The sequence below is a fragment of the Rana temporaria genome, chromosome 4 (genome assembly GCF_905171775.1).
Source record: "Rana temporaria chromosome 4, aRanTem1.1, whole genome shotgun sequence".
In the NCBI taxonomy this organism is placed as follows: Eukaryota; Metazoa; Chordata; class Amphibia; order Anura; family Ranidae; genus Rana; species Rana temporaria.
Window position 1 is genome coordinate 259204819 of NC_053492.1, and position 24474 is coordinate 259229292.

The 24474-nt window shown below is 46.1% G+C and overlaps 2 protein-coding genes across 2 annotated transcripts in view; both read right to left on the reverse strand.

Annotated features, from left to right (window-relative positions):
- The window catches only part of POPDC3 (popeye domain containing 3), a 130639-nt gene extending 115918 nt beyond the window's left edge, over window positions 1-14721 (reverse strand). The window contains exon 1 of the mRNA XM_040350172.1: window positions 14659-14721. The gene's annotated coding sequence lies outside the window, so the exon portion shown is untranslated. The remainder of the gene's footprint in view (window positions 1-14658) is intronic.
- The window catches only part of BVES (blood vessel epicardial substance), a 261522-nt gene extending 246792 nt beyond the window's left edge, over window positions 1-14730 (reverse strand). The window contains exon 1 of the mRNA XM_040350168.1: window positions 14659-14730. The gene's annotated coding sequence lies outside the window, so the exon portion shown is untranslated. The remainder of the gene's footprint in view (window positions 1-14658) is intronic.
- Between the last annotated feature and the right edge of the window lie 9744 nt (window positions 14731-24474).

Genomic DNA, 24474 nt, shown 5'->3' on the forward strand with positions numbered 1-24474 from the left:
AGCACACAATGCTTTCCTATGACATCATTCACACACTATGGTTACCTGCGGTTTTGTTACCCACGGTTTTGTGCGGATAGAAAAAATAGATCTCAATGCGTCCAGCTGTGAAATCCCGCACATAACCGCAGGTAATCGCAGTGCACTGTGTCAGCTGCGTTTGGTATGAATATTGAGGGGGAACTCCACGCCAAATTAAAAAAAAAAAAACGGCATGGGTTCCCCCTACAGAAGCATACCATTGCCTTGAGTCTGCTATGGATTTTAAGGGGAACACCGTATGCCGAAAAAACGGCGTGGGATTCCCCTAAATTCCATACCAGACCAGTATCCGAGCAGCAGCTCGGCCGGTCAGGAAAGGGGGTGGAGACGAGCGAGCGCCCCCCCCTCCTTAACCGTGCCAGGCCGCATGCCCTCAACATGGGGGGGGGGGTAGGTGCTTTGGGGAACGCCCTGTGCCCCCCCACCCCAAAGCACCTGTCCACATGTTGATGAGGACAGGACCTCTTCCCGACAACCCTGGCCCTTTACCGCTGTCTGGTTCTCTTCCGTGGGGGGCGCTTTCTTCTTTAGCTCTTTTACAGCAGCCCCCTCCCGGGCTGTAATGCCGTGTGCGCGGCTTGCACCGATTTATATAGGCCTCTTATGACGTCACAGTCCCCAGCATGATGGGACTGTGACGTCATAAGAGGCCTATATAAATCGGTGCGTGCCGCGCACACGGCATTACAGTGGAAGCGATGTGTCTACATCTAAGAAGAGAGGCAGAAGGCGACAGAAGCCCGGGAGGGGGCCGCTGTAAAAGAGCTAAAGAAGAAAGCGCCCCCCCCCCCCGCCGAAAAGAACCAGACGGCGGTGAAGACCAGGACCGATGCCTGGGAGGGAGCCGCTGTAAAAGAGCTAATGAAGAAAGTGCCCCCCCATCGGCGGAAGAGAACCAAATGGCGGTGAAGACCGGGACCCCCGCAGAAGACATGGAAGAAGCCCCCCTCGTAAAAAAGCTAAAGAATAGAGGGGGGGGCCCGGAGCTGACTAATAAATTACTTTAAGAACCCTGTGTAGTGTGTTTTTTTACATTTTTTTTCCGCCAGGTGAATGGGTAGGGGTACGATGTACCACATACTCATTTACCTAGAGTGGGGGGTCAGGATCTGGGGGCCCTCTTATTAAAGGGGGCTCCCAGATTCCAATAAGCTCCCCTCCCGCATACCCCTACAATCAACGGCCAGGGTTGTTGGGAAGAGGCCCTGTGCTCATCAACATGGGGACAGGTGCTTTGGGGTGGGGGGGCCACAGGGCGTGCCCCAAAGCACCTAACCCCCCATGTTGAGGGCATGCAGCCTGGCACGGTTAAGGAGGGGGGCGCTCGCTCGTCCCCACCCCCTTTCCTGACCAGCCGGGCTGCTGCTCGGATACGGGTCTGGTATGGAATTTGGGGGAACCCCACGCCGTTTTTTCGGCGTACGGTTTTCCCCTTAAAATCCATAGCAGACTCAAGGGCCTGGTATGCTCCTGTAGGGGGGACCCATGCCGTTTTTTTATTTGAAATTTTGCGTGGAGTTCCCCCTCAAGATTCATACCAGACACAGTGCTTGGTATTGGCAGGGATCCAGGTCGGATCCCCGTTTAATATCGTGCCGCGGCTAAACGCAACCGCAGCTAAAAGCACTGTACAAATGCAGCTAATCGCTGTGCCTGGAGTCTTGAATTCCAGCAAAACATAAACATGCTTTTATCTGCAGCAAAACAGCCGCCCGTGTGAAAGGCGCCTTAAGTGTAAAAGATTATTGCAATGTGATAGGTTGTGTAACCATAAAATGTCCATCCATAAATAGAAGCCTCCCCAAGGGGATTAGAAGCAAAATCCAACAGGCGCCTCTAAGTGTAGCAATATGGTTACATTTAATGAAAGTACAACATTTAGCAACTCACGTGATTGATGATTAAAAGAGGCACATCTAAGTATGCAGACATCCGGGGTAAAGCTGTCCACCTAAACCATCCTCCTCACTGCCGTCTCTCACTGCTATCAGTCTGTAATTGTGACCGGGAAGACTACCCTGCAGTAGAGCGATCTGAAAGCGAGGCTTGAAGCGCTCATGGAGCACAGCATGGAAGGGATGAAGTCGATGGTGGTGTGGAGGATGAATGTAATGCAGTGTGATGTGCATTACATTACATTCAGTGAAGCACAGGGGATATATGGTCTTTTAGACCCTGCATGCCTCATTAAAGAGAACCTGTCACCAAAAAAATCATCATGGCTTTTGTCCCCTATGTGATAGAAAAAAAAAAGTCAAAAAAATATACATATATTTTCTAATTGTAAAAAATGAAGGTTACATGCAAGCACATAAACGACCCCTCCCCCCCCCAAAAGAATCTGAGGCCCACATACACGCATGTTCAAACGTAAATGGTGGGGCACCTACGCCAGAAAGCGTTAATTGCAATACACATGTTACATATCGCCACGCACGCTGAAATGAGAGCAATAATTCTAGCACCACACCTCCTTCATAACGTTAACCGATGACCTATAGGGAGCTTTTAAAACGTTGCCTGTGGAAAACAGTGTATTGGCTTTGACGTGTTGGGGATTTATCTATATTTACCAAATATTTTACCTTGCAGTAATATCGTGTGAAATAAACAATTGGAACTACCGTTATTTTATTTTCTAGGGTGTCTGTTTTCAGAAAATATATAATGTTTGGGGGTTTTATGTGATCTTCATGCCTAAACTGATTTTCTAAACGTGTGCAAAAAACACAAAAAGGGCTCTGGCTGTGAAAGGGTTACAGGATAAGTTCACCTTCGGGAAAATGTTACATGTTCTACTTCTAAGATTTGTTAAAAAAAAAAACTGTCTCACAACTTTATTAGCTGGCTCCTAGATTCTAAGCAAATTAGTCAAGCCCTGCTGTATACAGTATCTCACAAAAGTTAGTACACCCCTCCCATTTTTGTAAATATTTTATTATATCTTTTCATGTGACAACACTGAATAAATTACACTTTGCTACAATGTAAAGTACCGAGTGTACAGCTTGTATAACAGTGTAAATGTGCTGCCCCTTCAAAATAACTCAACACACAGCCATTAATGGCTAAACCGCTGGCAACAAAAGTGAGTACACCCCTAAGTGAAAATGTCCAAATTGGGCCCAATTAGCCATTTTCCCTCCCCAGTGTCATGTGACTCATTAGTGTTACAAGGTCTCAGGTGTGAATGGGGAGCAGGTGTGTTAAATTTGGTATTATGACTCTCACTCTCTCATACTGGTCACTGGAAGTTGAACATGGCACCTCATAACAAAGTAATCTCTGAGCATCTGAAAAAAATAATTGTTGCACTACATAAAGATGGCCTAAGCTATAAGAAGATTGCCAAGACCCTGAAACTGAGCTCGCAGCACGGTGGCCAAGACCAGACAGCGGTTTATGGTCTTGGCATTTGCAGCGCCGCACCGATTTCAAAAAGTTTCTGTACTACTTTTTGCGATTTTGGGGTGCGATTTCCATTGCCATGTGTGCAGAAACCCACACAAATGTCTCTGAAATTGCCATCGAAATCGGGACTGACAACCTGGAATGAAATGGTGCGAGTTCAGCTGAACTGACACCAGTTCATCCCTGCACTCAGTGTGAACCTGGGCTAAAACAGGAAAAATGGAGATATCTTCCGATTGAGACACGTGATCCCATGACAACTAAAGCCCCATACACACTGGGGCAGATTCAGGTAGCTTTTACGGCGGCGTATCTCCAGATACGCCGCCATAATTTGAAATCTGAGCCGGCGTATCGTTACGCCGATTCTCAAAGGCAGATACGCTAAAAAAAATAGGCTTCCTCCGCTGACGTAACTTGAAAGCGGCGGCGTATAATTGTGTGCAATATTACGTTGACCGCTAGGGGCGATTCCGTTGTTTTCGGCGTAGAATATGCAAATTACCTAGTTACGTAGATTCACGAACGTACGTGCGCCCGGCGGTAGTTTTTTACGTCGTTTGCATAAGGCTTTTTCGGCGTAACGTTGCTCCTGCATTTAGGAGGCGCAGCCAATGTTAAGTATGGCCGTCGTTCCCGCTTCGAAATTTGAATTTTTTACGTTGTTTGCGTAAGTCGTTCGGGAATAGGGCTGGACGTAATTTACGTTCACGTCGAAACCAATACGTCGTTGCGGCGTACTTGAGAGCAATGCACACTGGGATATGTACACTGACGGCGCATGCGCCGTTCGAAAAACACGTCAATCACGTCAGGTCATCACACATTAGCATAAAACATGCCCCCCCTTCCACATTTGAATTACGCGGGCTTACGCCGGCCCCATTTACGCTACGCCGCCGCAACTTACTGAGCAAGTGCTTTGTGAATACTGCACTTGCTCCTGTAAGTTGCGTCGGCGTAGCGTAAATACAATACGCTGCGCCGCCGTAACTAGGCGCGCAGATACCTGAATCTGCCCCACTATTAGATTTTCTGCAGAAAACCATATAATATGAGGTCAAACCTTAAAGTGGTTGTAAACCCTTTACAACAACATTATGCTACAGGTAAGCCTATAATAAGGCTTACCTGTAGCTACCCAGGATATCTCCTAAGCCTGCACGGTTTAGGAGATATCCCTTGTCCCCTGCATGTGCCGATGTCATCCGCACATGCGCACTGAGGCAAACTGAAGCAATGGCACGTATGTGCCGTTGCTTTAGTCTGTGTGCCGTTACCAGCGGCTCCTGCGCGCATACGCGGGAGTGGCATCATTGCGGGTTTCGGCCAATCACAGCGATGGAGCCGCGATACCCGGAAGTAACCCTGGGAGTGATGTTGCTACTGGAGGGGGAGGTGAGGACGGCTGCGGGGGCTTCGATCTAAGGTAAGTAATTCATAATGAGCTAGTATGCTATGCATACTATCTCATTATTCCTTTGCCCTGCAGGGTTTTTTTTTATTACCAGGGTTCACAACCACTTTAAGAGTTTCAATTTGTATGCAATCAGGCAGGCCCTCGCACTACATGGTTTATGGTAAATCTGAAGACAAAAATCTGCAGAAAATCTAATAGTGTGTATGGGGTCTAAGAGGGGATTTCCCTCACATTAGAAAGATATCTTCTCGCTTCTTGTTGAGTCTACAGGACATGAAGTAAAGGAAGATCTCCCTAATGAAACAAAGATAACAACAACATTGCTCTTTAGTGCATAGCTCCATGAACTGTTTATTAAAAAAAAACGATTTGATTACGCTCAAATATAGGCCTAAGACTAATAGCTAGATTCACAAATAGTTATGCCGCGTACAGACGGTCGTTTTTTGTGATGAAATAAAACGGCGTTTTAAATCATGAAACAAAACAAAGTTTTTCAAACTTCATTTTCAAAAACGATGAAGCATACACACCATCGTTTTTTCAAAATGCTCTAGAAAAGCGAGGTTACGTTCAGCACGAACGGCGGCACTCTGTTCCATTGAAGCTCGCCTCATAACTTGCTTCTGAGCATGCGCGGGTTTAAAAACGTCATTTGAAAAACGACACAAAAAATTCAAGCATGTTCGATTTTTTTTTTGTCATTTTTCAGAAGACATAAAACAACGTTTTCCCCACACACGGTCATTTTAAATGACGTTTTCAAAAACAACGTTTTTTTTCATCACAAAAAACGACCGTCTGTACGCGGCATTAGGCCGGCGTATCAGTAGATACGCCGACTTAACTCGGAATCTGCGCCGTCCTAAGTTTAAGTGTATTCTCAAACAGAGATACACTTAAACCTATCTAAGATACGACGGCTTGCGCCGTCGTATCTTAGGGTGCAATATTTAGGCTGGCCGCTACTGTAGGTGGCGCTTCCATTGAGTTTGGCGTAGATACGCCTATTCATGAACGTATGTGCGCCCGTCGCAGTAAAGATATGCCGTTTCCGTAAGAGATAGGCCGCTTAAAGATAAAGCTGCCCCTAGGAGGCTTAGTCAATGTTTAGTATGGCCGTCGTTCCCGCGTCGAAATTTAAAAATGTTATGTCGTTTGCGTAAGTCGTCCGTGAATAGGGCTGGACGTAATTTACATCCACGTCGAAACCAATACGTCCTTGCGGCGTACTTTTCCACAATGCACACTGGGATATCTACACGGACGGCGCATGCGCCGTTCGTAAAAAACGTCAATCACGTCGGGACACAGTTAATCTACATAAAACACGCCCCCCACATCCTCATTTGAATTTGGCGCGCTTATGCTGGCCTATTCACGCTACGCCACCGTAATTTAGGAGGCAAGCTAACTTACGGCGGTGTAGTGTAAATATGATACGCTACGCCGCCGCAAAGATGCGGCGGTCTATTTCAATCTAGCTATAAGTGAAAGATCTTGTAAGATCTTCACAATAGTTACTTCATTCTAATCGTGTGGTTAAAGCAATTTACACAATAACCAGCGTACTATTCCTTTCCATTCGTAACTTGCCCAAGTCATTATAAGTGACTCTATCAACTCTCTATAAAGGAGGCTGCAATAGCGGTTTGGAAATAAGCACAACAATGCAATCTTCACAAAACCAGAACTAATAATGTCTGCTTTGAATTCAGTAAAGTATGAAACATTGAATGATATGGGTGACCTGTGTAGAATTATTAAAGTGTGCTTTTTTTAGGCAGTGATGCATACCTAACAATTGTATTCAGTTTCACATAATATACTGGTATGTCTGCCTGGATGGCCCGCTAGGGGTACATGGCAATCCAAGTTTGGTAATAACACATTACATCGTTTTAAATTGCCTGAGACGGAGAAAAAAAAAATTCAATATTTAAGAAAATTTAATGAAAATAGTTTCTGGCTAAAATGGCCAGTTCAGAAATTAACACAAAATTTGCATCTGCAATAATAAAGTTCTGAATTTACATTTTCTAATTTTTTTGTACTGCATGTTCTGCTTGAGGCCAAAGGAAATAACACAAGGTGTGCTGGCTCTGGAACAGGGGTGGGCAACCTTTGGAGCACAGTGTGGCGAAAAATATTTTCAAAGAAATTGAGAGTGCCGATATTTATAACAAACAAATGTCAACTTCACACTCTCAATCACAAAAACAGGACAAGTAAATGTTGTAAGTGTAAGTGAGAAATTGACATCCTGCACTCACGCCTCAGATCAGCCCCAATTCCTGCAACTTCACACTTCAGATCACTCCCCGCCTCACCACTATAACCCCCTGCACATCTGCCCCACCACTATAACCCCCTGCACATCTGCCCCACCACTGTAACCCCCTGCACATCTGCCCCACCACTATAACCCCCTGCACATCTGCCCCACCACTGTAACCCCCTGCACATCTGCCCCACCACTATAACCCCCTGCACATCTGCCCCACCACTGTAACCCCCTGCACATCTGCTCCACCACTCTAACCTCCTGCACATCTGCCCCACCACTGTAACCCCCTGCACATCTGCCCCACCACTGTAACCCCCTGCACATCTGCTCCACCACTCTAACCTCCTGCACATCTGCCCCACCACTATAACCCCCTGCACATCTGCCCCACCCCTGTAACCTCCTGCACATCTGCCCCACCCCTGTAACCTCCTGCACATCTGCCCCACCCCTGTAACCCCCTGCACATCTGCCCCACCCCTGTAACCCCCTGCACATCTGCCCCACCCCTGTAACCCTCTGCACATCTGCCCCACCCCTGTAACCCCCTGCACATCTGCCCCACCACTGTAACCCTCTGCACATCTGCTCCACCACTCTAACCTCCTGCACATCTGCCCCACCACTGTAACCCCCTGCACATCTGCCCCACCACTATAACCCCCTGCACATCTGCCCCACCCCTGTAACCTCCTGCACATCTGCCCCACCCCTGTAACCTCCTGCACATCTGCCCCACCCCTGTAACCCCCTGCACATCTGCCCCACCCTGTAACCCCCTGCACATCTGCCACACCCCTGTAACCCTCTGCACATCTGCCCCACCCCTGTAACCCCCTGCACATCTGCCCCACCACTGTAACCCTCTGCACATCTGCCTCACCCCTGTAACCCCCTGCACATATGCCCCACCCCTGTAACCCCCTGCACATCTGCCTCACCCCTGTAACCTCCTGCACATCTGCTCCACCACTGTAACCTCCTGCACATCTGCCTCACCCCTGTAACCCCCTGCACATCTGCCCACCACTGTAACCCCCTGCACATCTGCCCCACCCCTGTAACCCCCTGCACATCTGCCCCACCCCTGTATCCACCTGCACATCTGCCCCACCACTGTAACCCCCTGCACATCTGCCCCACCACTATAACCCCCTGCACATCTGCCTCACCCCTGTAACCCCCTGCACATCTGCCTCACCCCTGTAACCCCCTGCACATCTGCCCCACCCCTGTAACCCCCTGCACATCTGCCTCACCCCTGTAACCCCCTGCACATCTGCTCACCCCTGTAACCCCCTGCACATCTGCCCCACCCCTGTAACCCCCTGCACACCTGCCCCACCACTGTAACCCCTTGCACATCTGCCCTACCCCTGTAACCCCCTGCACATCTGCCACACCACTGTAACCCCCTGCACATCTGCCCCACCCCTGTAACCCCCTGCACATCTGCTCCACCCCTTTAACCCCTGCACATCTGCCCCACCCCTGTAACCCCCTGCACATCTGCCCCACCACTGTAACCCCCTGCACATCTGCCTCACCACTGTAACCCCCTGTACATCTGCTCCACTGCTATACCCCCATACTCTTCTGTCTCACCACTGAACCATCTTCTTATCTGTCCTAACACTGAACTTATTTGCTCATCTGCCCCACCACTGTACCTCCTGCACATCTATCCCACCAATGTACCTCTTTTCTCATATGCCCCACCTCTGTACCCCCTGCTCTTCTGCCCAACCACTGTAACCCCCTGCTCTTCTGTCCCACCAATGCACCTCCTTTCACATCTGCCCCACCACTTTATTCCCCTTTTCATCTGGCCCAACACTGAACCCCCCCCCCCCCCCCCTGCTCATCTGTCCCACCACTGAACCCCCTTCTCATCTCTTCCACTACTGTACCTCCTAGCTCTTCTGTCCCACCACTGTAAACTCGCTGCTTATCTGCCCCACCACTGTACCTCCCTGCACATCTGCTCTACCGCCGTATCCCCATACTCTAACTACTGATTCACCTTCTCATCTGTCCTAACACTAAACCCACTTTCTCATCTGCCCCACCAATGTACCCTCTGCTCATTTGTCCTACCAATACACCTCTCATATCTCCCCCAATGCTCTACCCCCCATGCTTTTCTGTCCCACCACTGAACCCCCCTGCTCATCTGCCCCATCACTAGATCCCCCTGCTCTTCTGTCCCACTGCTGAAACCCTTTCTCATCTCTTCTACCACTGTACCTCCTTGCACTTGTGCCCCACCGCTGTATCCTGCTGCTCTTCTGTCCCACCTCTGAACCCCTTCTGCCAATTATCCCCACCGCTGTACCCTGCTGCTCTTCTGTCCCACCTCTGAACCCCTTCTGCCAATTATCCCCACCGCTGTACCCTCCTGCTCATCTGCTTCACCGATGTAACCTCTGGTGGTAAAAAGAAGCAGAGATGAGACACATCTACCTGTTTTGGCACACTCATCCTGCTGATCCACCTCTCGCATCCAGCCCACGTGCTTGTATGTGACAAAAATTAAAAGAGAAAAAGTGAAGCGCTTAGCGCCGCAACAAAATGTGGGTGTGATATTCACTGCGCTAAATACTGGCTGTGGCTTAAAGGGACAGAGTGCTGGAGTTCAGTAATAAGTGACGCACAGGTTCAGGAATCATTTCAACAAAGTTCCCAGAAGTTCAATAGTAATTCCACAAACTGTCACCTGATTGTGGTTTTCTCAATCACAGTAAAATCCCTTCTTTCTGGTACCGGCAACCAAGCAAGTCATCTTCCTCCAGATGGTGGGCGGGGCTAGCAGGACTGTGATTGGCTTTAGCAGTGGCCAATGACAGTCCTCCTCCTTCTGGCAGAACTGCACCCAATCTCTTCCCCATCACAAGAGTTGACAATCGCAACTACAGCAAAGTTAGCGAACCAAACAATGTTTGCCACCTTTTGCAATGTGTGGGGGCAGTGCAGGTGCGGCGTGGGGAATTGTGAAATTGGAATGCATTAGTGTCTCACTGACACTTCCCTGCGCTACTCTGCTGATGGGGAGGGAGTCGAGTACCAGCAAAAGAGGCTTTGAGTGCCGCCGGTGGCACTAGTGCCGGGGGGTTGCCTACAACTGCTCTGGAACTATACGCAAAAAAGTAAAATCAAGATTTTATCGGGGTATAACACGCACCCTAACTTTAAGAGGGAAGTTTCAGGGGAAAAAAAATCCACAGCCCCCACGCAGGCACAGATTACCCTTTATTTTCAGGGTAAAAAAGTGAGTGTTATACGCCAATAAATACAGTACTTTTAAAGGCTGAAGCACCAGAATGTAAAGAGTAACATAGTGCAGCCCTCAAAATTTCCACTCGCCTACTAGCATTTGGCGAGTGGATTTAAGCTGGGGGCGAGTGATGACAGGGCTGCATGACCAATCTCCCTCCAATCTGTGCCTACACTTAGAGTCCAGATGAGATTGGCGGCCGAAGAGGAAAGGTGCATGCTCGGGAAAAGTAGTCTGGTGAGCCGCGCACAGGCAGAGCAGTACACAGGTGCTCTCCTTACAATTCTCATTAAGCCATGGGACCCAACAGTATGACCTCTCTGAGCCTGCCCCCCTCCCCCGGGCCCCCGACCAATGTAGCTAGAGAGCAGAAAGTAATGAGTGAGGTGGAGGATTGCAAAAATTACCACTCCGGTGCAGCGCTCACTGAAAGTTGCCCTGACATGAGAGCGGCAGCCTTCTAGTTTGTGCAGTTTTCTTCTCCTTGTGCTCTATGTAAGTGTCCAACAGTTCAGCCTGAGCACTGTGAACAGACTGATCTCAATGTGTGCTGTGCGGTGTCAATGTGCGCTGTGCTATGGTGTCAATGGCTGTGCAGTTGTGTGGATCTCAGCGCTGGATTGTACTCCCTCCCGCTGTGCTGCAGCTCCTCTCCTCTCTGCCAGCCTGAATAAAAGGGGGAAGTGGGGACATGCAAGCGTGGAGCCGCACACACAGGCTCCTGATGATGAGATGAATGGGAGAGAGAGGATGGATGGGAGTTGCAGAGGAGACAGCAAGAGAATGGGGAAGAGACCCAGTTCTAGTTCCCTGTCCCTCTGGTCTGCCCCCAGTGCCCTGTCCCTCTGGTCTGCCCCCAGTGCCCTGTCCCTCTGGTCTGCCCCCAGTGCCCTGTCCCATTTGGTTAAAGTTGTTGTTGGTAATATTTAATTTTGTAACTTGATTCTGCATAAAACATTGTCATTCCATGAGATAATCTACGAGAGCGTGTTTACGGGTGCAATTAGGCGCAGGGCAGTGTATGAATTTGGTGGGGCAACTGGTGGCGAGTAACTCTTGAGGCCTGGCTAGTAGCTCAGGACTTGAAATTTTGAGCCCTGACATAGTGCATAAATGTTCAAGCAAGCAAAGATTTAAGAATCACAACATAAGCACATCTGCCCCACCACTGTAACCCCTGCACATCTGCTCCACCCCTGTACTATATAGTCTATGATTCCTCAGATGTCTTATCGATATTTACAACAATCTTTGGCGAACAGATTTGAAGGGGTTGTAAAGGTTTGCTTTTTATTTTCTAAATAGGTTCCTTTAAGCTAGTGCATTGTTGGTTCACTTACCTTTTCCTTCGATTTCCCGTCTAAATGTTTTTTTTTCTTTGTCTGAATTTCTCACATCCTGTTTCTCCTCAGTAAGCGTGCCCCCATAATCCATGGGGGTTAGTCAGCCAGAACAGCTTACTGAGCAGGAACAGGAAGTGAGAAATTCAGACAAAGAAAACAAAGAAAAAAAACATTTAGAAGGGAAATGGAAGGAAAAGGTAAGTGAACCAACAATGCACTAGCTTAAAGTGGAGATTCCCCTAAAAATAAACTTTTAACATTGCATTTATGAGATTAATGACTATTAGAATCGGCTATTTTTTTTTTTTTAAATACGTCCGTACATACCGTTTCCTATATGTGTTCTCACCGCCGCTTCCGGGTATGATGGTCGGGACTGAGCGTTCCTACTTGATTGACAGTCATCCGACCGACGCATACAGCGCATCACGAGATGCCGAAAGAAGCCGAACGTCGGCGCGGCTCTATACGGCGCCTGCGCACCGACGTTCGGCTACTTTCGGAAAATCGTGACACGATAGATGCGACCGTCGGAAGCCTGTCAATCAAGAAGGAACGCCCAGTGCCGAAGACCATACCCGGAAGCGGCGGAGAAGATGTATCTCTAAAACGGTAAGTAAGTTCATTTTGTTTTAATCATCAGTGTGATATGCATTATAGACTGCATTGACCTTCGATGATCATTGATTGCATTTATCTTATTCTATCGCTATAGATTGTATTTATCATCTATCATTATATTTTTGTTTTTATGTTCCATCGTAGATTGCATTTATCTTCTTCTATCATTATAGATTTAATTTATCTTCTATCATTATAGATTATAGATTTAATTTATCTTCTTCTATCATTATAGATTATAGATTTAATTTATCTTCTTCTATCATTATAGATTATAGATTTCATTTATCTTCTCCTATCATCACAGATTATAGATTTCATTTATCTTCTTCTATCATTATAGATTATAGATTTCATTTATCTTCTTCTATCATTATAGATTATAGATTTCATTTATCTTCTTCTATCATTATAGATTATAGATTTCATTTATCTTCTTCTATCATTATCGATTTCATTTATCTTCTTCTATCATCACAGATTATAGTTTTCATGTATCTTCTCCTATCATTATAGTTTTCATGTATATTCTCCTATCATTATAGATTATAGATTTCATTTATCTTCTTCTATCATTATAGATTTCATTTATCTTCTCCTATCATTATAGATTTCATTTATCTTCTCCTATCATCACAGATTATAGTTTTCATGTATCTTCTCCTATCATTATAGATTATAGATTTCATTTATCTTCTCCTATCATTATAGATTTCATGTATCTTCTTCTATCATTATAGATTTCATTTATCTTCTCCTATCATTATAGATTATAGATTTCATTCATCTTCTTCTATCATTATAGATTATAGATTTCATTCATCTTCTATCATTATAGATTATAGATTTCATTCATCTTCTTCTATCATTTCCTAGCGTGTTTCAGTGTCAAGTGCTAGCAAGCAATGTTTCATCTTGCAAATGAATGGACTAGTGTATATATTGCTTTGCAGGCTGTATATCAATTTACAAGGCGGATGAGGAAGAAGCAGGGTGTGATGACAAGACGCTGCCTCTCCAGCTATTCTAAATACAGCAACATGCATGCACACGGCATGGGACATTTGGAAATATTACTTTCAGTTATATCATTAGGCGCATCCATCCAGCTAGTACACAAAGGTAAAATATAACAGTATGATTTCTGATCACTGGTCCGACGTGGCATCCAATAAACTGTACACAGCCAAGGAAGGCTTCCATACCCCACCATCCACTGTTCTAAAATCAGATCAATTCTAACCACAACTATACAGTCAAGATCAAGTTCTTCATGATGGATTAAAGATACAAGGCATTATGAGTAGGCTATGTGATTATGAATACAAAGGTATCATTGGATATATGTATGCATGCCATTACCCAGGAAAGTCCCACTTGTGTATTGCATGCACACAATGCAAAACACATTTATTTATAGGCTGCCAGTACTGCAGAGCAGGCTGCTGATCATCTAGGGTTATATGTCACCAGGGACTGGGGGATTTCCTGAGATAGCAATCCCAGCATACACTCTAGGGATCCCTTGAAGAAATACCTGTCACTCCCTATACACAACAAGAGAGCTGATCTTCACTTACTTCTTCCCTGCTGCTTTCACCTATGTCAGATGAAATGGAATCATCCGACCACTTCCCACTCTCCTTTTACTGCTCTGCCTGCCGGTCAGTGAATGGCAGCCCACCCGTCATCGCCCCACACACACAGCAACGTGTCTGCGATCTGACCACACTTAGCAGCGATCGGCAGACCATTAGTGGCGATCTGACATTAGCTGGCGATCTAATGACCATTACTAATGATCTGACACTCACTGCTGATCTCACACATAGATAGAGGCCATCTGATGACACATACAGGCGATCTGATACTTAGTAGCGATCTGATGACACTTACTGACGATCTGACACATACAGGCGATCTGATGACACTTACTGACGATATGACACTTATAGGCGATCTGATGACACTTACTGACGATCTGATGACCATTAGTGGTGCTCTGACACATGCAGGCAACTGATGACACTTACTGACGATCTGACACATACAGGCGATCTGACACATGCAGGCAACTGATGACACTTACTGACGATCTGACACATACAGGCGATCTGATGACACTTACTGACGATCTGACACATACAGGCGATCTGATGACACTTAATGACGATCTGACACTTAGAGGCGATCTGATGGGTGATTTGATGGGAAGTTTAGCAGAGCCATGTGTAATCCCAGTGACCGCTGTCCTTCTTACCTGTGTGTGCAGATCGTCCGTCCCAGGAAAGTTTGCCGAGCTGATCGGTAGGTAGGTGGGTGGGTGGGGGTGACTATAATTGTCAGAAAGAAGGGAGAAGGTTGCAGCCGTGCACCCGCCGAGCACACTCCCCTTCCCAGCACAGCCTGCACGGCTCTGAGTGCTGGAGACACGCCGGGGGCGGAGCCACACTGACAGCTGGAGGAGGAGGGGAGGGGCTGAGTATGTGGAAAGTACAGGATGGGATACCTGCTCCTGCTACTCTGCAATATACTGCCAACCAGGGAATACAGCCATTACCATACCGACCGACAAATGTCCTTTCCTCAATGGAAGAACTCATCTGTTAAAGGAGTTATCCAAACACTCCTGGGTAGGTCACTAAAACAGAAGACTGACAACAGCAAAAGACCAAATGGTCCATCAAGCCTGACAATTTTAGGTGTTTTTACATTTTTTAGGGTAGGTACGGTTTAAAGCATGAATCCAGGGAAACACTAAAAGTCCTCTCTTACAGTGGGGCTGCATTCACTATATCTGGTCTCCAACAGTACACAGAACATGGAAATGCAATTATTATAGTAAATATAAACTGCTAAATACCCTTTTTCATCAGCAGTATATAGTCTTGTAACTTCTATCAGTGTCTGTTAAAGCTTGTAGCAGAAGTTTTCATGCTGCACTGTCCTATGAGGCTGCAGGGCTCCTGATCCTCTGTCTGGACAGTGCTGATTGGCCCTGTGCTGATCACATGCATTCTCCCAAGAAAAACTCTAGCAATACACACCAAACAGAGCATGTGCAGCCTGACTCCAAAGGCTCTGTCTTATTCGGACTTGTCCAGGTGGACAGTGCAGGGAGGGGGAAATGCAGAGGATTAACCCCTTAGGTTCCACAGTGAGCACGCTTTACTGCATGTACAGAATGATTTTACTCTTGTGGGTTTAGTAACACTTTAAAAACAAAATGTTAATATATTGCAGCTTTCCAGGTTCTAAATGTGGTGGCTGTATTTGTTTTTTCTTATAGGCTAATTTTTTTTTCTGGCTAGGAACACGCTTCCTGTTTTTGTAAACAATCACCTTGTAAAACAACTTGGGGCCCTTTCACACTCACGGATCCCGTGAGGATCCGTTCCTTTATTATCCGCTTGCTAGCGGGGATCACTCCGTGGATCTCCGCTGAGCCGGCAGATGACAGGGCGGTCGCTGAACACTGTGCAGGGACTGCCCTGTCAGATCTCCGCTCTCCCTTATGGGGGGATCGGATGAACAAGGACCATCTGTCCGTGTTCACCCAATCCACTCTGTAGACGGATGGAAAAATAGGATTTTCCTCCGTCTGCAGAATAGCAGATACCAATAAGATTGGGTGTCAGCGGATATTCATCCACTGACTCCCGCTATCCCATAGGGATACATGTATGTCCCTTTTTCATCTGAAAACGGATGGATGAAAAAACAGACATACGGTCCGCTGGTGTGAAAGGGCCCTTATTCAGTTTAAAATAGGAATGAAAGGCAAAAAAATTTTGTAAAGAGATTAAAAAAAAACATCATGAATACTTTTTTTCCCTTTTTTTTTATAAGTTATCACATTGCCTCTGTTCTCAGCGGCATAAGAGCTGGGGGGGGGGGGGCGGAAAGCAGGACACTGAGCTTCCCAGTGAATTGCTGTGCAGCAGGGGCATGTCAGGACAAGGCTGATCATTGGAGGAAAGCATAATGAGTTCCCAGCATAGCTAGAGAACTGATAATGATGCGCTCACCTGCCTAGTGTGATCAGTTTTTTTAGTAGGAAAGCAGGAGGACTGGCAGGAACGCCAGTGATTTCACATAAAGGAAGCAATACAAAGAGAACAGGATACATTCTCATACAAGTACATGGGATACAGCAGGATCATTAATATAAAGTGCTGGGGTAGCAAACGCTTTAACTATCAAATGAAAGCTGACCTCCATCTAACACCTTATAAGTTGGGCCGAACACCCCCTGGTTTGGGTTCGCACCAGAACTCCCGAACATGGAAAAAGTTTGAACCTGAACTGTGAACCTTATTAAAGTCTAAGGGACCCGAGCTTGAAAAATCAAAGTCCCCATTTTGAAGGCTTATATGCAAGTTTTTGGAGATTAAAAGGGTATGGGGGCCTGGCTACTGCCCTGGGGGACATGTACAGTGAGGGAAAAAAGTATTCATTCCCCTGTTGATTTTGTATGTTTGCCCACTGACAGATCAGTCTATAATTTTAATGGTAGGTTTATTTTAACAGTGAGAGACAGAATAACAACAAAAATATCCATATCTTCTATACAGGTAATGAGCTGAGATTAGGCGCACTCTCTTAGGCCCCTTTCAAACTGGGGCAGGAGGTGCGGTGGCGGTATAGCGCTGATATTTTTAGGGTTGTGGGGAAGAGGACAACCTCCTGTGGGGACAACCTCCTCATTTTGAGGACATTTGGCCTTGTATGGTTTAGAAGGGGGGGGGGGGCACTCGCTTGGACCCTGACCCTTGGAGGATTGAACCACCAACACACCTTCAGCTTATTCAATATAAGGCTATTTAGGTGTTGGAAGGTTTATGTATCTCATTACTGCACAATCCCTTTGATGATTTATTTTAAATTTGTTAAGAAATAAATGAACTTTTATACCTTATGGTTCTTGTCTCGAGTCATGCCATTAAAGTCCAGCAGTGGCAGGGTATATCCCTGCTAATTTCCTTCTTTCCTATGTGTTGTGTTAAGTTTCAAGTCTTTGGATGTCATTGAACATATGCTGTACCTTAGCGTTATGTTGTTGTTTGACCCTTGATTGATATTTGATGAAGACTCCCTGACTCACAGACTTGCATTGGGCCAATATCTGTTGTAGTGTTGGCAGAAAAATCTTATTCTTTAAACACATTTCTTGGAACTGGGGCTCCTGAAGTATGTTCCCATTAATGGCCCATACACACGATCCGAATATCGTATGAAAAATGTCGTCCGAGGAAGAATCGTAAGATAATCGGATCGTTAGTACAGAGCTTTCAAGAGCCGATCATGACAGTTCATCCGATTTGATTTTATCGGACATGCACGAAAAATTTCTCGTACGATACCAGATCATACGATTTTCGTTTAGTCAGTACAGTTGTCGTCCGAAAATACAATAAAAAATACATTACAACGGGGCGTGGTCTGGACATGGCCGAGTAAGGACGTGTGCCTGTGGAGCTCCCGGTCCGTCCTGGCTTTACCGGCCCTAACATCAGCTTAACATACAAATTATAAGGCATGTACTCAGCTGGGAAACGGAGAGGAACATCATCCCCCATCCCAAAGATGGCGGACACCACGAGGAGCGGCGGGAGTGTGAGTTCTTCCCCACACACATCCCAGACATCCCCCACGACTTCACACACTATGGAGGGCGACCAGCGGTGTTCCGCCCTGGCCCCCAAGGCCCGCTCCATTTACATCCCACGACGCTGACCCTGCATGCAGATGCAGAGCTGAGAGCACTGCTGCAGGCTTTGCCTACGAGAGCCGACTTCGAGTCACTAGCTAGCAGGCTGGAGGCATCCCACCGCAAGGATATAGAGGAGGTCCGCACGGAGATCACCGCTCTGACAGAGAGAGTGGGAGCAGGATAGACCATCGGTGTCCACACTAGAACTGAGGCTGCAGCAGGTAGAAGAGGTGCAGGCAACGCAGGCAACCTCCATACTGACCCAGCAATTACGCATAGAAGAAATCGAGGACCGCAGCAGGAGAAACAACCTGAGGCTCAGGGGTCTGCCCAAAGCCACTCTTACCCCACTCCTCTCTGTTTTATCCCACCCCCTTCCCCTTCGGCACGGTTATGATGGATCACATCACTCTTTTCTCACTGAACGCCAAAGGGCTAAACATACCGGAGAAGCGTTGCATGCTCTTGAATTACCTTAAAAGGGCTAGAGCAGATGTAGCGTTTATTCAAGAGACCCACTTTAAAACGGGCTCTCCACCATGGTTAAAAAATCATTACTATCCCATAACCTACCATGCCACAAACCCCACAAACAAATCCAAGGGGGTATCTATACTCCTGGCAGGAAAAGTACCCTGGATTCTCCGAGACTCTAGAATAGACCCCGAGGGCCAGTACATGTTTCTTAAAGGTCTTATAGGGGACATACTCTGTCCCTCTTGATGACATTTTTTGGAGGGACACCTAATTGTAGGAGGTGACTTTAATGTTCCACTGGTCCCTACTATAGACACATCCTCGGGTACCTCCTCTTTGAGACCTAACGTACATAGAAACATCTCGCAAGATCTACATAATGCCCAACTCCTGAACATATGGAGACTTCATCATTCAGGAGAAAGGGACTACACGTTCTACTCTTCCCCACACAAAACATACTTATGTATCGATTACTTCCTGATACCGCAACCTAGAGGCAGCATATGACCCAGTGATAGGTAATGTCACCAGGTCGAATCATGCTCCCATAACCATGCGTTACTCCCTCTCGCGGACCTCGACATCTCGAACACGGTTTTGGAGACTGAACGAAAGCCTACTACAGGACGCTGCGGTGCTGACGGACGTGACGGCCTGAGCTGACACACTACTTCCAAACCAATGACATGGCAGACTGTGACCCTGGCATACTGTGGGAAGCCCACAAAACCGTAATTAGGGGAGTCCTGATAAAACACGGTGCATGTATTAAATGTGACCGAGATAAACAACTTCTGGTGCTCTTGGACAAGATCAGAGATCTCGAAGCAAAACACAAACACAATCCAACTCCCTTATTAGAAACAGAACTCCTGACGGTTAGAAGACAAACGGTAAATCTGCTGCACTACAAGGCCAAAGCAGTACTCCAGACTTGTCGGAAATTATCCTACGAATTGGGAAACAAGTGTGGGAAACTGTTAGCTAATGCAGTCAAAAAGCAGAGGCAACAAGCCTATATACCCCAAATTATTTCCCCTTCGGGACAAAAAAGGTCACGCCCTCCCAAATTGCAAGTGAATTTCAGGAATACTACTCCTCCCTATATAACCTCCCGAGACAACACACAAGTGACTCTGATATGAGGGACTATCTAACCCAATCAGACATCCTTAAACTCTCGGAGGAGACAGGGGCAGCTTTGGAGGAACCCATTACATTGGTGGAACTGCAGAGTGCCATCAAGGGAATGAAGCCGGGTAAGGCGATAGGCCCAGACGGTTTCACCCTACAATATTACCGAGCCCTCTTGCTGGTGCTTGGCCCTTATATGGTCAAAGTTTTTAACAATCTCGCAGACGGAGGACACCTTTAGAGAGATACCAACAGGGCCCATGTTTCCCTCATTCCGAAGGAGGGTAAGGACCCTGCCGCTTGCGGCAGCTACAGACCCATATCCCTTTTGAATGTAGTTCTTAAATTTTTCACTAAAATCCTGGCCAATAGACTCTCAACACATAACAAACCTTATACATCTAGACCAGGGATATGCAATTAGCGGACCTCCAGATGTTGCAAAACTACAATTCCCATCATGCCTCTGCCTCTGGGTGTCATGCTTGTTGCTCTCAGTCTTGCTATGCCTCATGGGACTTGTAGTTCTGCAACAGCTGGAGGTCCGCTTATTGCATGTCCCCTCTAGGGAAGCCAGGGACAATACCACCAAAGTCATTAACCTAGTACATAGGGCCGTACTGCTCAAAACACCCTGTGTCTTTCTCAGCACGGATGCTGAGAAAGCCTTTGACCGGGTTAGCTGGGAATTATGCTGTCCGTCCTTAGGCACATTGGATTGGGTAGTAAGATGCTAAAATGGATCTAAAGCCAAAAGTGTCCTCTCCGAGGCATTCACGATTTCAAACAGTACCAGACAGTGCTGCCCTCTGTCCCCCCTTCTCTTTGCCCTAGTTCTGGAGCCATTCCTATGTATGATCCGTCAGAATCCAGATATAATATTATCACTAAAGATCAGGGCCAATACAAGACTTCGGCATATGCAGATGACCTCCTATTCTCTCTTACCAATCCTGTGGTATCCCTTCCAAAACTGATTAAAGAATTTAACAGATACGGGACCATGTCTAATCTGAAAATTAATTTAGACAAATCTGAAGCTAGGGGTATCAACATGATCTCGGGTGCCCTGTTCCCTCTGAAATCTAAATTCAAGTTCAAATGGTCAGATAACCACCTTAATTACTTAGGGACGTATATCCCAAGCGACTTGTCACGCACATTTAAACTCAACTTCCCCCCAATGATAACAAAAGCCAAGGGACTGCTTGAGGAGTGGAATAGGGGGCTCCACTCCTGGTTTGGGAGATGCAATCTCCTTAAGAGGTGCATTCTCCAGAAATTTTTGTACTTGTTACAAGCACTGCCAATCAAGATCCCAGCTCTATATTTTCGACAAGTACAATCCCTCTTTGGCAAATTTGTATGAGCTCACAAGAAACCGCGGCTACGCATACGATACCTGACTCTCCCAAACATTAAAAATTATTACCTGGCCGTACACTTATGCCGCGTACACACGGTCGTTTTTTGTGATGAAATAAAACAACGTTTTTAAAAACGTCATTTAAAATGATCGTGTGTGGGCTTCACATCGTTTTTTGTCTTCTAAAAAACGACCAAAAATTTTTTCGAACATGCTTCAATTTTTTAGGTAGTTTTTCAAAATGTCGTTTTTTGTGTCATAAAAAATGATCGTGTTTGGGCTAAAACGACGTTTTAAACAACGTTTTAAACCCGCGCATGCTCAGAAGCAAGTTATGAGACGGGAGCTTGAATGTAACAGAGTTCCGTCGTACGTGTTGTACGTAACCGCGCTTTGCTAGAGCATTTTTAGAAAACGATGGTGTGTGGGCAACGTAGTTTTTTATGATGAAGTTAGAAAAACGTCATTTTTTTTCATGATAAAAAACTTTGTTTTATTTCATCACAAAAAACGACTGTGTGTACGCGGCATTAGGGAAAATCGTTGACTGGAACAGACATGTACAACTCAAACTGTGGACGCAGATAGAACGCGATCAGGTATGTATTCCGCTGAAGTGGGCAGTATGGTGTTATGACCAACTCCCTGCGAATATGAAGACACACCCCACCATAGGTGCGACGCTATGGGTGGGTTCGATGGTAGTGAGCACTGCCTCCTTGACATCAAGGATGTCCCCACTATTTCCAATTCTCAGCAATCCGGCGTTTAAACCTTGTCTGACCCAATCGGACTATGGGGAACTCGAGGCGGGGGGTAAGGACTGTGCTTTACACTTTGTAGATGACAATCAGTGGCCATCATTCCAGACCCTGACAAGCGATACGGGTGGCTTCCATCTCTCGTTTTGGAAAGCTATACGGTTAAATAATTTTCTCCACTCAATACCAAACCCCATACAATTTACCCACGACCTGACAACAGTTGCTACATAAATTCTTCCCTACCACGACAGTTAGTTGCTGGCACTGTCAGAAGGATACAGGAACACTCCTCCACATCTTTTGGACATGTCCAATGTTGCTGCATTTTTGGACAACTGTAGAAACGATCACACAGAAATTTACTGATCACACAATTCATAAGAACCCAGCGTTCTTCCTACTGCACGCATTCGCCATTCCAGCACAATCATACAAGAAATCCATTCTGTGGCACTTGCTCAATGCAGCAAAATCCTGCACTCCAGCTACCTGGAAACAAACCACGCCTCCATCCATTGGGCTGTGGCTGCATGAGGTGGAGGAAATTAAGAAGCTGAAAGACCTGGTGCTTACGGCACAAGATAAAGGGGAAAAACACTCCAAGGCCTGGTGGCTCTGGATCCTGTACATATATTCCGATGAAGGGCAAGCCTTGCTGAACTCTTAGGCCCCGTACACACGACCGGATCTATCCGCTGGGATTGATCCGCGGATCAGTTCCAGCAGATAGATCCGGTCGCGTGTAGGCCTGAGCGGACATTTTCCAGCGGATAAAAATCCAGCCGACGGATTTTCAGCGGATAAAAATTTCTTAGCATGCTAAGAAATCTATCCGCTGGAATCCTGTCCGCCGGACTTATCCGGTCGTCTGTACAGACTCACCGGATAAGTCCGTCCGATCCCATCCCTCGCATGCGTCGTAATGATTCGACGCATGCGTGGAAGTATTTACCTTTCAGGGTCGCGCACGTCGCCGCGGATGTATTCCGCGTGGATTTTGATCTGATGGTGTGTACAACCATCAGATCAAAATCCGCCAGAGGATTTATCCGCTGGAAACGGTCCGGCGGACCGTTTTCAGCGGATATCCTCTCGTGTGTACAAGGCCTTAAAGGATCTCCCGATAGTGGCCAGGGGAGAGATGCCGATGGCTACATATCTATCACTTCTGTGCTGAACATAACCCTCTTTCCTCCCCCCCCATCCCCCCTCCCTCCGTCCCCTTTTCTTTTTCTTTCTTCTTCTTAATGCTTGCTATATTTTTTTTGGTTTCCCCAACTGACGGTTTGCAGATCAACTCTTTAGAGGCTGTGTATTAGACTACGGAAAGGACACTTAGCCTAAATATTCCCTTGACTGCCTGTGAGATTAGTTGAGCAAGATGAGGTTTCGGGTTTTAATACCCGGGTTCAGGAAAGTTTATGATCCAATCATAGGAGTACTATGTTACTATATAAGTCTGTTAGGACAATCTGGAGGTGTTGTGTTTATATGTTTATGTTACAGGTGGGATTGTGATTCTCATCGAACAGCCTGCAAGCTTGTAATATGGTCTACTGTGACTGCAGTTGCTCTGTACCTGTTCTGTATTTCTTTTGGAAAATGAGAAAATGAATAAAAAATGTATATTGCAAATACATTAAAACACTTGACATCACTTTCGATAATTTTTTTTCTGTTGTACGAGAATTTTCGGGACTTAAATAACCATTTAATTTCTACTTGCGACTATTAAGCGGAAAAAGTCATATGATCTGTCATACGATATTCGGATCGTGTGTATGGGGCATAAGCCTCTGTTGCCAGGTTCAGAGTGAATTGTTATTTGATCAGGGCACGGTCTGACCATATGATGTTTTCAATATCTGTATCGGTGACTCAAGGGGAATTTCTTTTTAACTGACCACTGGGACTTTTTTTACTCCACTTGACCACTGAATAGAGGCATTATTTACTCCCACTGATGCAGGGGCATTTTTATTTCTACTGACCACTATCTGAACTTCAATAAATGAAAAAAATATGCTCAAAGCTTATTACTTACTTATCACACTTACCGGTATCCAACCAGAATTATAGACGACAATGTGTTTGTATTGACGTTAAACACAAATCTTATTTATTGCTACAATCTTTGTACAAGGTTACCGTGATGCTCTTTCCAAGATAGAAAAATATTGTTTGGAATATATACAGCACTATAGAACATAAGGCAATGGCTACTTTTAACCCCTTCCATACAGGGTATTTTTACCCCCTTCCTGCCCAGACCAATTTTTAATTTTCAGCGCTGTTGCCCTTTCAATGCCAATTGTGCGGTCATGCAACACTGTACCCAAACTAAATCTTTGTGTTTTTCCCCCCCCCACAAATAGAGCTTTCGTTTGGTGGTATTTGATCCTCTCTGCGGTTTTTATTTTTTGCGCTATAAACAAAAGAAGAGCGACAATTTAAAAAAAAACACAATATTTTTTACTTTTTCATTTAATAAATATCAAAATTTTTTAAAAAAAAACATTTTTTTTTCCTCAGCGCGCCCTAGATCGCCGGGAACAAAGGACATCCACCCGGATCGAGGGAGAGTTCCTGCCGGCGTTATTTTACAATGGCCTGGTAAGG